This window comes from Hyperolius riggenbachi, chromosome 8 (assembly GCF_040937935.1).
Source record: "Hyperolius riggenbachi isolate aHypRig1 chromosome 8, aHypRig1.pri, whole genome shotgun sequence".
In the NCBI taxonomy this organism is placed as follows: domain Eukaryota; kingdom Metazoa; phylum Chordata; class Amphibia; order Anura; family Hyperoliidae; genus Hyperolius; species Hyperolius riggenbachi.
Window position 1 is genome coordinate 288,381,480 of NC_090653.1, and position 13,493 is coordinate 288,394,972.

Sequence of the window (13,493 nt, forward strand, 5' to 3'; positions counted from 1 at the left end):
ACTTCCAGGCCTCATTAAAGACACGAAGCATGTTCTGGCTAGTTTAGATGATGTACATTGGCAACCACACTATAAATGGGTGACCCTTGACGTTAGGGCTCTATATTCCTCTATCCCACATGGCTTAGCGGGTGTTGCTCTTGAATTTCACTTGTCTACATATAGCTCTTTTTCAGCTTCACTCCAAGCCTATATTTTGGTAGTGACGGAGTTCCTCCTGTCTCATAATTATTTTTCATTTGATGGGGGGTTCTATCTCCAGAAGTGCGGAGCTTCTATGGGAGCGAAATTTTCGCCCTCTCTCGCCAACCTCTTTATGGGGTGGTGGGAGGAGCTCCGCATTTTTGGAGATTTGAACCCCTTTTTAGACTCTATTGTTTGGTACGGCCGTTTCATTGACGACCTCCTGCTAATTTGGCAGGGTACAGATGACACTCTGCAAGAATTTTTGTCATACCTTAATGCAAATGATTTCAATCTTTCCTTCACCTGTATATCCAATGATATGCAAATAGATTTTCTTGATATTACCTTATTTGGTTTTGGTGAGTCAGGTAGGATAGAGACCAGAACGTATAGGAAGCCTTGTGCTGGAAATTCCTTACTTCAGGCCAACAGTTGTCATCCGAGACATACACTTAGAGGGGTCCCCGTAGGTGAATACATTAGGGCGAGGAGAAACTGCTCCACAGAGGAGTTCACCATTCAGGAATTTTCTGTTCTTAGATCACGTTTCAGGTCTAGGGGCTACCCTGACTCTGTTTTAGATAGGGCCCAAAGAATTGCCAGTTCTAGAGACAGGGATAGACTTCTGAGCAACAGCCCTGGCGATGTACGGGATTCGAATGCTGCCCCTTTAAACTTTACTACTACATATAGTCAACAATATAACCAAGTTGTTGGTGTGATCAAGAAGTATATACCTGTACTGTATGCTGATGATAAGCTGCATAAAATACTGGAGCCGGGGTGCAGATTTGCTTATAAAAGGGCCCCATCTTTGTCGTCTACCCTTTCCCCCAGTTTGTTTCAATCCAATTCTGTTTCCCAGCGATCTACATGGTTGTCCCTTTTTGGGTCACATAGATGTGGACTTCCCTCCTGTAATTATTGCATTTACCATCGTTCCTCACGTGGTGTCTCTTCGACTGCTAATCAAAAAACTTTTTCTATACGACAATTTATTAACTGTAGTACTAAATCTGTTGTCTATGTGGTCACATGCACGATTTGCAACCTACAATATGTGGGTTGCACTACGCGGTGCTTGAGACAAAGGATCTCTGAGCATTTTAATGCGGCCTCCTGGAACACAGATAACATTAGCAATGTTGCGAGACACTACAGGGAGAAGCATGGTTGCAATATGGAGGGCTTCTCATTCCAGGGGATTGAGAGGGTTATTGCCCCCTTTAGACGATGTGATCTCTATATGAAATTACGTACACGGGAGGCTTTTTGGATCCTACAGATGGGTACCAGGGAACCGTATGGTCTTAACGCTAGGTGGGATATCAATTTTATATACTGAAAATGTTTTACTTCTGTTTTTGTACTTTTTGTACTTTTGTATTTTTATACATTTGTATGCTTGTACTTTTCATTATTGTATCTTTGTATCATGTATTACATATTATTAATGTATTTGTGATTTTTGTGAGGGTGGTCTTTCCATGTATATATATGCCCATTGGCTTACACTCCTGTGCAGGCTGAGTCCTGCGGCTTTAAATCTTTCTGGCCTCTTGGCTGTATACACCTAGGGGTGGAGCCTGGGCTGTATTTATGGACCACCTGCATTTCAGTATGTTTAGGCTATGAGTAAGGATAAGATCCGAAACATGTCAGCCATTTTACTGCCTTTGTGAACTACATTGAATAAAAACCCTTGGACTTTACCTGCGGGTGTGCGGATTCTGCTTTCCTGTATACTTTACAGAGTACATAGTCATGTCACTGACTGTCCTCAGAGGAGCTCACAATCTAATCCTACCATAGTCATAGTCTAATGTCCTACCATATTATTATTATGTATTTATATAGCACTGACATCTTCTGCAGCACATTACAGAGTACATAGCCATGTCACTGACTGTCCTCAGAGAAGCTCACACTCTAATCCTACCATAGTCATAGTCTAATGTCCTACCATATTATTATGTATTTATATAGCACTGACATCTTCTGCAGCACATTACAGAGTATATTGTGTTGTATATGCAGACGACCAACCCAAACTGGTTTATTGTCCTGTTCTGGATACACGAGGACAGAAAAGATCCTCTGTCTGTGATCCTCTGTCCTCTGACGAAGCAGATTCGTCCAAAAGGCTTAAATGGTTAACCTCCCATTCCACCTATTCCTCCCAACTTCCTGATCCTCCTAATCCTAATCTCCTAAATCTATTCTCCCAATATTGAGCTCCCTAATTCTAGACCTCCCTAATTTTAACCTAATTTTAACCTCACAATCCCAACCTCCTAATCCTAACCTTCTAAAAATAGCCTCCCTACGTTACTAGATTGTCAATCTACCAATCACTATACAATCTTGCAAAAAACTGATTTCCACCACTCCCGATCGAGAGAAATTTTTAAAAAAGGGGAATCCAACCTGCATTTTTACTTAGTCAATGGGAATCGTGTGTAAAAAAAAACAAAACAAAAAACAAACAAACAAACAAACAAACAACTTGCCTATAGAGCCCTCGCTCTCCTCTCCTGATGCCCTTGTGCAGCGCTGGCTCCCTGGGAACAGTATTTGACCAATTTGTGCAAATACTGCACGCTCCGCCAGTGGTGCTCACCGCCAGGTCGTGATCACGCTTACGCGTGGATTCACGACCATTTTGACGCATTCCGCCTCGGACACGAAAATCCGTGAATAGATTTTCAACCACGAAAATCTGCTTCGGCTTTGCGTGAATGCGGACAGAAATCCGCATTCACACTCGTGAAACCCGGCGCTGAAGTCGTGGTTAGCGGAAATGCATCAAACTATGCGAAAGTGACACATTGCAGGCCAATCAGAGTGCCCCAGCCAGGCCCTAGCAACCAATCACAGGAGGGGAGCTATGCCCTCCCCTCCTGAATATAAAGCGGCGGCCATGATGGAAAAGCTCTGTCCTTGCCAGACTGTGGTGCTGAGAGGATTATCTCCAGGCCATTGTTGTTTGAGCAAGTGCATTTATTGTGTTAAAAACAAAGCGGTTTTTTTTTTGCCAACACTGCTCTTATACTGTACACAGTTAGCTAGTCAGTGAGTGATTGCTGTAGCTAGTTGTAGTCAGTGTAGTGTAGTGGGAGTGTGGGAGTCTAGTGATTATTTAACTGTGTGTAGTGCTGTGCAGGCAGGTTCAGTGCTGCAGTGTAGTGGGAGTGGGGATTATCTGTGTGTAGAGTGCAGGCAGGCAGGTTAGTGCAGCTGCAGTGTTCACTTGTATATTCCAGTGACAGTTATACACTTGTACTATTTGCAGGCAGCCAGTCACACCGCCGGCGCCGCCACTCTCTGCCAGCGCTGTTCATTCATTCTGTCAGTGACCTTGTGCCGTGCCCAGTGCCCACTGCTCGCTCGCTGGCATATGAGCATCTCATTGTGTGACATCCTTGTGTGCCCACTGTATCCTTCAGTGACCTAGTTGTATATCCAGTGCCCACTGCTGTGCCCACTGCATCCTTCAGTGACCTTGTACTGTGCCCACTGCATCCTTCAGTGACCTAGTTGTATATCCAGTGCCCACTGCTGTGCCCACTGCATCCTTCAGTGACCTTGTACTGTGGCCACTGCATCCTTCAGTGACCTAGTTGTATATCCAGTGCCCACTGCTGTGCCCACTGCATCCTTCAGTGACCTTGTACTGTGGCCACTGCATCCTTCAGTGACCTTGTACTGTGGCCACTGCATCCTTCAGTGACCTTGTACTGTGCCCACTGCATCCTTCAGTGACCTAGTTGTATATCCAGTGCCCACTGCTGTGCCCACTGCATCCTTCAGTGACCTTGTACTGTGGCCACTGCATCCTTCAGTGACCTAGTTGTATATCCAGTGCCCACTGCTGTGCCCACTGCATCCTTCAGTGACCTTGTACTGTGCCCACTGCATCCTTCAGTGACCTTGTACTGTGCCCACTGCATCCTTCAGTGACCTTGTACTGTGCCCACTGCATCCTTCAGTGACCTAGTTGTATATCCAGTGCCCACTGCTGTGCCCACTGCATCCTTCAGTGACCTTGTACTGTGGCCACTGCATCCTTCAGTGACCTAGTTGTATATCCAGTGCCCACTGCTGTGCCCACTGCATCCTTCAGTGACCTTGTACTGTGCCCACTGCATCCTTCAGTGACCTTGTACTGTGCCCACTGCATCCTTCAGTGACCTTGTACTGTGCCCACTGCATCCTTCAGTGACCTAGTTGTATATCCAGTGCCCACTGCTGTGCCCACTGCATCCTTCAGTGACCTTGTACTGTGGCCACTGCATCCTTCAGTGACCTTGTGCTGTGCCCACTGCATCCTTCAGTGACCTTGTACTGTGCCCACTGCATCCAGTGATTCATTACTAGCAACATGTCTGGCAGGGTTTCGCGGGGTGAGAGGAAAGGGAGTTCAATTGCCTCAGCCACTTCTGGGACTGCTCCACGACCAGGGAGAGGACGCACAGCTGTACGTGGTCGTGATGCAGCAGAAAAGGGGGCAGCAAAGCCTGGGCCGAGTCAGCGGACGCCATTGGCCAAATATTTTAAAGTTTCTGGTCCCCGTGTGGTGGTTGAGCAAATGGAACCTGACGTACTCATGGACATCATGACTTCCTCCCAGACCTCTACTGTGAGCACCACTCCAAGCAGTAGCAGCAGCAGCCAACATCCCACGCTTGTTGTGACATCCACCCCAGCACCCACTGGTCAGCAGCCCTCCCAGGATGACAGCGTTCTGTCCCTCAGTCCGGCATCTGGGAACCTGCTGATGCAAGAAGCACAGGACTTACTGGGGACTGATGTGGCAGAGATTGAGATCGGGCCACAATCACAAGCGTTGTTGAGTTCTGGTGATGAAGAAGAGGGGTCTGTGTCTGGGGATGTAGGGACAGAAGAGGCGGCGGGGGAGTCAGAGGAAGAGCTGGATTATGATGATGCTGCTGATGATGACGACGTTGTGGACCCTAACTATGTGCAGCCTGCTGAGTCCGTGGAAGAATGGTCAGAGGCAGAGCAGGATGACGAGTCACCTCGGCCTAGGCAAGGATATCGCCATATGTCGGGCAGGGGCATCGGCAGCAGTGGGCGTGGAGGAAGTAGACAGGACACTGCTTCAGCCGGCACCACCACCATGCAACCTCCGGCAACTACTACCACACATTGCTCCGCTGCACCCTCTGCTAGTGGGGGCCGCAGTAAATTAAAGTCACCAGTGTGGGATTGCTTTGAGGAATGTACTGATGACAAAAGGTATGCGGTGTGCAGGTTATGCAGCAAAAGATTGAGCCGTGGGAAAAGTCTGAGCAAGATGGGTACCTCATCCCTCCAGGGCCACCTGAGAAGCCGCCACTGCCGCGAGTATGCGGAGTTTAAGAGGAAGCAGGCACTGCTGGCAGGGATTCCTGAGAGCAGAAGGCCCACCAGCGCAGCAGCATCCTCCCTCCCTCAGGGTCGTGAATCCCCCACAGCAGCAGCAGTAGTAGCACGCAAGCGCTCTTCCACCTCGGCTGCTCAGGACACAGACATTGAGGCTGGCAGCCAGTGTTCGTCTCTCTCCTCTGGCTGGATGGTGTAATGGTTAAGGGCTCTGCCTCTGACATAGGAGACCAGGGTTCGAATCTCGGCTCTGCCTGTTCAGTAAGCCAGCACCTATTCAGTAGGAGACCTTTGGCAAGTCTCCCTAACACTGCTACTGCCTATAGAGCGCGCCCTAGTGGCTGCTGCTCTGGCGCTTTGAGTCCGCCAGGAGAAAAGCGCAATATAAATGTTATTTGTCTTGTCTTGCCTCCCCTGCATCCCAGCGTCGTCAGACCCTGCTGAGCGACACCTTTCAGGGTCTGACCAAGCCTCTGCCTCCAAGCCACAGGCGGATCCGCAAACTAAATGGCTTGCTGGCCCGGGCCATGGCATCACAGCTGCTTCCCTACTCCCTGGTGCAGGAGGGGAGCGCCATGCGGACGCTGCTCCAATTTGGCATCCCCGAGTGGCAAGTCCCCAGTCGCCACTATTTCAGCAGGAGCGCGATCCCAGCACTCCACAAGTTTGCGGTGGAAAACGTGGCCCGTTCCCTGGACTACTCTGTGGGCAAGCGGGTCCACGTGACCATGGACTCGTGGAGTAGCAGATTTGGGACAGGTCGCTACCTGTTCTTTACGGCCCACTGGGTGACACTGATGGAAGGGAGGGAGGACAAGAGCGCATCAGCCCAGCTAGTGGTGCCACCACGCGGGATCAGGGGGGATGCAGAAGGGTCCTGTCACGACACTCCCTCAGCACCCGGAAAGCAAGCCCGCCTCGGCAGCAGCAGCGCCAAGCCTCGGCACTGCCAAGCCCTTTTAAAATTGGTGACCCTGGGGAAGGAGAGGCTTACGGCCACCAACGTCCTGGCCGCCCTCAGGAAGCAGGAGTGGAGGTGGCTGACCCCCAGAGGCCTGGAAGTGGGGTATGTGGCAGCCGATAACGGGGCCAACCTGGTGGCAGCAGTGCAGCAGGAAAACCTCCAGCACATCCCTTGCTTGGCCCACGTGCTCAATCTTGTGGTGCAGCGCTTCTTGCGCACCTACCAGGGGATGAGCGAGCTGCTGCAGGATGCCCGGGCGGTGGTACGCTTTTTCCGCCTGTCAGCCACTGCCTATGCACTCTTGTCCACCTTACAGCAGCAGTATGGAAGGCCACAACACCGGATGATCATCGACATGCCAGTTCGCTGGAATTCGACTCTGGCCATGTTGGAGCGGCTGTGTCAGCACAGGCTGGCTCTTAGGGCCTACATGCTAGACCCAAGTGTCCCCAGCAACCAACAAGTCCCCATGATTACTGCCACTCAGTGGACACTGATGCAGCAAGTATGCCTGGTGCTGAGTCCCTTCCTGAAGGCAACCAAGATAGTCAGTGAGGAGCGGGCCTCTGTGTGCCAGTGGGTGCCCTTGGTTTGTCTACTGGAGCAGGCAATGGACAATTTAATTGAGCGTGGGGATGAAGCCCTGAGGCAGTTGGAAGAACAGGAGCAGATGGCAGCACAGTCCAGCTCAGAGGAGGGCTCACAGCAGGTAGTGGAAGAGTTGGAGGTCCCTAACCTGAATGAGGAGGAGGAGGAGGAGCAGAGTGCAGCAGGCGTTGTACGTGGATGGCGGTTTGAGGAGGACAACGACATGGCACAGGAAGAGGACAGGCATGCGTTATGGGACAATGGCGAGGACGAGGAAGATCTTGCTGGCAGGGCCCACTTGTTTCCCATGGCTGTGCACATGTTGCGCTGCCTTCGCAGGGACCCCCGGGTGATCCAGATGCGTTTAAGGGAGGACATCTGGATTACCTTGATGCTTGATCCCCGTCTGAAGGGGAAGCTGGGAGACTTAATGACGCCATCCACCCCCGAGCAACGCACAAGGGAGTTGAAGGAGGCCCTTGTGCGCAGACTACTGGAAGCATTCCCCCAGCATTCCACCCCCACTGTAACTGCTCTGCCAAGCCAGCAAGAGGTGCCTGCCATTGCCACTAGCAGCACAACAACAACCACCAGCAGCAGCAGCAGCAACTGGCGCCCCGGAGACCTGAAGAGCCTAAGCAAGAGCCTGTATGCAGTGCAGCAGCCCAGAACAGAGGTGCCCGCCACAGCATCCACCACCAACCAGCACAAGCAATGACTGACCACCATGGTGTCTGACTATATGGGGTCATCCAGCGGGCTCAATGACACCGACAGCCCCGTGGACCCCTTGGAGTACTGGGTCAAGAGACTGGACATCTGGAGCGAGCTTTCCCAGTACGCCCTGGAACTCCTATCCTGCCCTCCTTCCAGTGTCCTCTCAGAGAGATGCTTTAGTGCGGCCGGTGGCGTGGTCACAGAGAAGCGCTCTCGGCTCTCCCACGCCTCTGTGGACAAACTCACCTTCCTGAAAATCAACCAGGCTTGGGTGGAAGGTGAGTTCCTGGCCCCTATTGTCGGACACAGGGGGACATGAAGTGGCTGCTGCATGTGCTGTTGTTAACTATGCCTGCCTTTATAAAGACATTTACTACCTGCCTAGTGCCTACCTTGGTTAATTTTTTGGTGTTATGGTACTACTACCAGTAAGTTGCCATGGTCCTCCTTCTGAGCTGCTGAACTGACCGCCCGCTTTGTCCTCCTGACTCAGTCGCTACTACACTCTGCGTTCACACTGCCCGGGTCGCAGGGTGCATTTAATTTTTTGGCCAGCACTATGACGCTGTGCTACTACTACTGTGCTGCTGCTGCTGAACTGACCGCCCGCTTTGTCCTCCTGACTCAGTCGCTACTACACTCTGCGTTCACACTGCCCGGGTCGCCGGGTGCATTTAATTTTTTGGCCAGCACTATGACGCTGTGCTACTACTACTGTGCTGCTGCTGCTGAACTGACCGCCCGCTTTGTCCTCCTGACTCAGTCGCTACTACACTCTGCGTTCACACTGCCCGGGTCACCGGGTGCATTTAATTTTTTGGCCAGCACTATGACGCTGTGCTGCTACTACTACCACCAGTATGTTGCCGTGGTCCTTCTGTGCTGCTGAACTGACCGCCCGCATAGTCCTTCTCCTGACTCAGTCGCTACCACCACTGCACTCTGCGTTCACACTGCCCGTGTCCACTGACAACTCTGCTGCGATGTCATTGCTAATTGCTGCAAAAAAAAATAAAAAAATTACAAAAACCTCTCTGGAGCCTTTTTGGCGTCAGCCACTCATCCTCCTCCAGCGGTACCTTCGCCGCCAAGTGCCATTGGAACTCGCCTTCACCTCTTTGACTGCTTAACGCGTATATCCCTTTTTAAAACCACTTATTACCAATTAATAGCCCCATTTAAAGTGTTGATTTCACTTTAAAATCCATTTTCTCTAGAAAAAATTTTTTGGGGGGAATTTTTTATGTTGAAGTTATGTTACCCCTTATAACCTCGATAATCCATGCTATTTGGGGGACTGTAGCATGTATGGGGGCTTTGTTATTAACGTTAAAAGAAAATCCGCCTCCGGGCGTGAATCCGCGCGTGATTACGCCATTCACGGGAAAAAATCCGCGTGGTTGCGTGGACGCGGACGAAAATCCGCATGCGGCGGGGCCGAATGCGGATTTTTTTTTGCAACCACGCGGATTTCCGAATTCGTGGATGAGGCACATCCGAGCATCCCTGCGCTCCGCTGCCGAAGGAAGGAGGCTTCAGTCTTCGGGAGTCCGAGTGCTATCTTGTTGTTTTTTGTTTTGTTGTTTACACAAGTTTCCCATAAAAAAACTTTCATTTTTTTTCTGTAGAATCTTTTTTTTAAATTGCTGTAAAATCAGATCATTTTTTTGTATTGTGTGTGTGGCCACCTTAAAGAGAAACTCTGACCAAGAATTGAACTTCCTCCCAATCAGTAGCTGATACCCCCTTTCCCAGGAGAAATCTATTCCTTTTCACAAACGGATCATCAGGGGGCGCTGTATGACTGATATTGTGGTGAAACCCCCCCACAGTGTGATGTCAGGACCATGGTACTGACCTCGCACTGTGGGAGGCTTGTTGCATTGTGGGAACTAACATCTGTTTACAGCTGCTTCCAACTGCCAAAAAAGCAAGCAGCATCTCCTTCCACTGACATCACCTGCCAGCAGTATAAATGTCACCATCTGATAAATGCCTGATTGTAAATCAGGGAGAGGAAAGATTTTACAATGGGTAAACACTGACTAAATCACATAATTATTGTAAAAATGAAGCACTTTTTTTATTACATTTTCACTGGAGTTCCTCTTTAAGTTCCTTGTTCACACAATATGCGCTGCCATGCACATGTCCGCTACAAATATGGTGTGCGACACACAGGAATATCAGAAGTGCATAGACTGCACTGTCTGACGTCCGGAATACATGCGCTGTGCAGCAGTGTTATGCAATATCGCACTGCTGCCGCATGCATTTTTGGCAAAACGCAACGCTGATGCTGATCCATTTGCTGTAGTGAATTGGATCAGCAGCACGGCAATGCAGATGGTGTGCGGTCAAGTACGTTGCGTTATGATCGCACAGCCTTCTGCATCTGCAAGTGTGAACAAGGCCTTATAGCCTTCCTTTCCTGACTCTCTGCTTACTGACGGAGCGACAGGTCGTTAGACGGCGCTGAACAATCGGTTAGCGAGAGGTTTGGATTAAGACTTCAGGAAGAGTAATCGCGAAACCTGGAGGGGGAGGGATCTCGTAGCTGAAATTATCATTGTTTGGAAGGTTCGTGAATGCGACCGATGCCTCCTCCTGACCATCGGAAGGGGGATGGACAGACTCAAAGGATGTGCTGCTCCTCTCCTCTCGCATTAGGGGACCCCTCACGCTCGCGGCCTACGCATTTCTGTGCTAATTCCCCGCTCAGCCGACCTGACAAATTCTGCTGTCTTTTCTTATTTCCCTTTTACTGCTCTTTATAAGTAAGCAGTGTGTTGTATGGCTGGGAATTGTCATGGCAGAACGCGCGGGGGAGGGAGGAGAGGCTACACAAAGCAGGCGAGGCGCAAAGACGTGAATTTATCGACCAGGACTGAAGTGGAGGGGCCCAGAGTCTTCCGCAGATCGTTACAGAAAGCAGAGCGAAGTCTGATTTATGATTTAGGCTTTAAGTTTTACTGTAGAAAGGGGGACTAAGAGGACAAGGCGGTTAATGTGGGCGCTGGAGAGGGGGAGGGGCCGCCTGTACATACGCGATGCTCAGTCACTTGCAGGGACGGAGTCGGGACAAGGTCCTCCAGCACCCAAGGCTGAGACACCAAAGGTTGCTATTAGACTAAGAGGCACCCCAGGGCCCCCAACCCCCCAAAACCTTAATCTCGAGTTATCTGGCTTGCAGTCACTGCCATGTATCCCCTTTTCTTTTTTCTCTCTGCTTCAACCACAATAGGGGAATGATAGCTCAGTGAGTTATGTGCTCCCTCCTACACTGCGCCCTGAGGCTGGAGCCTCTCTTGCCTCTGCCTCGGCCCTGCGACCCCTCCTACACTGCGCCCTGAGGCTGGAGCCTCTCTCGCCTCTGCCTCGGCCCCGCCCTGTGCCCCCTCCTACACTGCGCCCTGAGGCTGGAGCCTCTCTCGCCTCTGCCTCGGCCCCGCCCTGTGCCCCCTCCTACACTGCGCCCTGAGGCTGGAGCCTCTCTTTCGCCTCTGCCTTGGCCCTGCGCCCCGAGGCTGGGGCCTCTCTCGCCTCAGCCCCGCCCCACACCCCCTCCTACACTGCACCCTGAGGCTGGAGGCTCTCTCGCTTCTGCCCCGCACCCCCTCCTACACTGCGCCCTGAGGCTGGAGCCTCTCGCCTCTGCCCGGCCCTGCGCCCCCTCCTACACTGCGCACTGAGGCTGGAGCCTCTCTCGCCTCTGCCTCTGCCCCGCGCCTCCTCCTACACTGCGCCCTGAGGCTGGAGCCTCTCTCACCTCTGCCTCGGCGCCGCCCTGCTCCCCCTCCTACACTGCGCCCTGAGGCTGGAGCCTGCCTCTGCCCCGCGCCTCCTCCTACACTGCGCCCTGAGGCTGGAGCCTCTCTCACCTCTGCCTCGGCGCCGCCCTGCTCCCCCTCCTACACTGCGCCCTGAGGCTGGAGCCTCTCTCACCTCTGCCTCGGCCCCGCCCTGCACCCCCTCCTACACTGCGCCCTGAGGCTGGAGCCTCTCTTGCCTGTGCCTCGCCCCGACCCTGCGTATGTAATCCTCGTACACGTACTGTGGCGTCCACATGAGCGACGTGCCGCCAGGTCTATGTTGGGTATGAGCCGGCGAAATTCACAAACTTAATTTCGCTGTGAATTTGGCTGTTTCTTGCCCAGTGAAAATTGCACAAAAATTCATCCAAAATGTTCAATTTTTCACATTTGCATTGAAGTCCACGGCAGTAGTAGCGTAGCTAGAGATGATGGGCTCCATAGCAACATTTTATGGGGCCATGAGATGTAGGCACTCTTGAGCAATGCCACCTGCCCCTGCCCTATGGGTATAAGGTAACTGGCCTCTATACATTCCCATGTGATCTACACTGCTTCTAGTCCATGGGCACTAAACTAAAGGAAGATGAAAACAAGAAAGTTAATAGTGAATATATCACGTACCACCTGGGCCCCCTTTGCTCCTGGGCACCATAGCAGCTGCTCTGGCTATTGCTACGCCCCTGGTCTATGGGCCAGTAATGAGGATCTCAGTGCAAAGCCCCCATAAATAATATCAACACCACATTTGATGTCTGTATCAAGGCCAACCCACAGAACATGTCAAAAAGAACTTCTAGTTTTTTGAGAAACAGAACAGAAGTTTGTCTTCTTTGAGTAAATTGAAGTGAGAACTGAAGTGAGAGGGATATGGAGACGGCCATATGTATTTCCTGTTAAAAGGGACGCTGAGCAATAGCTAGAATAAAAAATTTAACTTACTTGGGGCCTCCTCCAGCCCCCCGGCGTCTTGCTGGCTCCTGTCTGTGTCCTGCCGGCGATGCCCGGGCCAAGTGTCGGGCGACTCTTCCTGGATCTTGACGCTCGTTGTCATCATGCCGGCTGCTATGCGTCATCATAGCGGCCGGTGTGACAGGTCTGCGCATGTGCGGTTTTCTAACTCTAAATCGCGCATGCGCAGACCTGTCACACAGGCCGTCATGATGACATGTAGCGGCCGGCGTCATGACGCAGAGCGTCAGGATCCAGGAGGAGTCGCCCAACACTCGGCCCGGGTGTCGCCGGCAGGTCACAGACAGGAACCAGGAGGACGCTGGGGGACCTTGCGGCCTACGGTGGGCTGGAGGAAGCCCCAGGTAAGTGAAATTTTTTATTCTAGCTACTGCTCATGATCCCTTTAAGCAATATCAGTTGCCTGGCAGCCCTGCTGATCCTCTGCCTCTAATGCTTTTAGCCACAGCCCCTGAACAAGCATGCAGCAGATCAGGGGTTTGGGCCCTTTTCCACCAGCGCGTTTACACTAGCTGAATCGCATAATCGCAAACCGTTAGCGATTTTACAATCGCTAGGGTTTGCTAAATAACATAGAAATCGCGGTAGGTTATTTCCACTACCTATTTGCCTCTAACGCGATCGCGCCGCGGAGCGATATTTGCCGCGATTTTGCTATGCCCTACAGCATAGAAAATCGTTAACGCAATCGCCGGAACTTTCCTGCACTTTGCTATTCAGCAATCGCTAGCGTTCAGTGTGAACGCTAGCGATTGCTAGTGGAAAAGGGCCCTTTCTGGCATTATTGTCAGATCAGACAAGATTAGCTGCATGTTTGTTCCTGGTGTAATTCAGACACTACTGCAGCCAAACAATCAGCTTTGCTGCCG